At 43.1% G+C, this 1,725-nt stretch overlaps 2 pseudogenes; one reads left to right on the top strand and one right to left on the bottom strand.

Moving 5' to 3' along the window:
- LOC102830823 overlaps positions 1-1,068 on the bottom strand; it is a 4,417-nt pseudogene extending 3,349 nt beyond the window's left edge.
- A 54-nt stretch (positions 1,069-1,122) lies between these two features.
- Positions 1,123-1,725, top strand: part of LOC102830453 — a 2,495-nt pseudogene continuing 1,892 nt past the window's right edge.

Below are 1,725 nucleotides of genomic sequence, written 5' to 3'. Positions count from 1 at the left end.
TCCTTTCAAGTGGAGATTTCTCATCTCTGGAGATCTGGATGTGGTTCTGGTTTCTACCTATAGTTTTTTGTATTGCAAAGGCTCCGCAAGAAGCCTCGTTCACTTGGTACTCTGTAGCCCCATTTTAGGTATTCCAATCTTGCCTTCAATATTTTTTGCATTTATCCATTAAGTCAATTGACTTAGCAACAGCAACACCATCTTTTGTTACTTTGGGGTTTCCCCAACTCTGTTCAATAATCACTGTTCTTCCCTTTGGCCTCATAGTATCAACTACAGCATCGACTAAAAGGTCTACACCTTAGAGCATTAGGACTCTGGCATTTGCACCAAATCTTACATCTTTGGCTTAAGCCCAAGTAAGATGAGGAACCAATACCCTGGACACTGTTCTTACCTATTGAAAGACTGCAAGTAATCTGAGAATTTCTGAAGGGCAGCGCGTGGGTGGGCTTATGTGTGAGCAGAGAGGAATGCTGCCAGTGGCAAGTGAGGAGTCATACTCCTTTTAAAGAGCATGACCAAGACATGGTACCCATCACCTTCTACTGACATCTCAGTGGACAGAACTTGGTCACATGGCACCTACCTGTATGGAAGAAAGGGAATACAAGGTTTATTCTATGAAATTTTGTATTCTGCTAAAAGAATTCTATTACTATGTAAGAGAATACTGTATAAAAGAATATTGTATTACTGTATAAGAGAATAAATTCTGGGGAACAACTAGCAATCTCTGTCTTGGGGTAATCCTTCAAGTCAAATGCGGGAGTGGATTCCAGGAGGCCAAAAAGCAACAGATGACTGAGTTTCTGGTTGGGATGATGAAAACCTTTTGGAAATAATGGTGATGGTTGTGAATTATAGTGAATGTTGCTTATGTTACTGAATGGTACCCTTAAGAATGGCAACTTGCATGTTATACATATTTCATAATAATGCATTTTTTTTAAGGGAAAGAAAGCAACAGATATCTATCATAGGGTCTCTACTGTATGTGCTCCCAGTCCCTTGGTTTACTTCAATCACCAATTGTCTGTTTCTACATAGGCCATTACCTGCTGTCATCTGAATTGTACTAGCTGGCCTAACATCCTGTCTCACATGCGCCAGGGCTAAGGTATGCCTGTGTTCCCGGCCTGCAGCCTCGGACTGGGCACCTCTGATTGCTGTTAGCTACTGTCAAGTCAGCTCTGGTCCATGGTGACCCCATATGCCACAGAGTTAAACATTGCTCCCTCCTACACACCATCTTTGTTATCATTGGCATTGTTGGTTGGTATGGTTGTCCATTATTTCAGTCACTGTGTATTTTGAGAGCCTTCCAACCTAGGGACTTTTCTTTCAGCACTATGTTGGACAATGTTCAGTTATGATTGTTGTTGTTGTTAGGTGCCATCGAGTTGGTACTGACTCAAAGCAGCCCTATGTACAACAGAATGAAACACTGCCCAGTCCTGGGCCAATTGTTGCCATGCCTGAGCCCATTGATGCTGCCACTTTGCCAGTCCATCTCGCTGGGGGTCTTCTTCTTTTTCTCTGACCCTCCACCTTACCAAACATGATATCCTTCTCTAGTGACTGGTCCCTTCTGACAATATGTCTGAAGTATGAGGGACGAAGTTTAGCCATCCTGGCCTCCAAGGAGCACTCTAGCTGCACTTCTTCCAACAGATCTGTTGGTTCTTTAGGCAGCCCATGGCACTTTCAGTATTTTCCTCCAAC

The sequence above is a fragment of the Chrysochloris asiatica genome, unplaced genomic scaffold (assembly GCF_000296735.1).
Source record: "Chrysochloris asiatica unplaced genomic scaffold, ChrAsi1.0 scaffold00346, whole genome shotgun sequence".
Lineage (NCBI taxonomy): Eukaryota > Metazoa > Chordata > Mammalia > Afrosoricida > Chrysochloridae > Chrysochloris > Chrysochloris asiatica.
The sequence above is the reverse complement of the archived record's forward strand: the minus strand, read 5'-3'. Positions and strand labels throughout refer to the sequence as shown.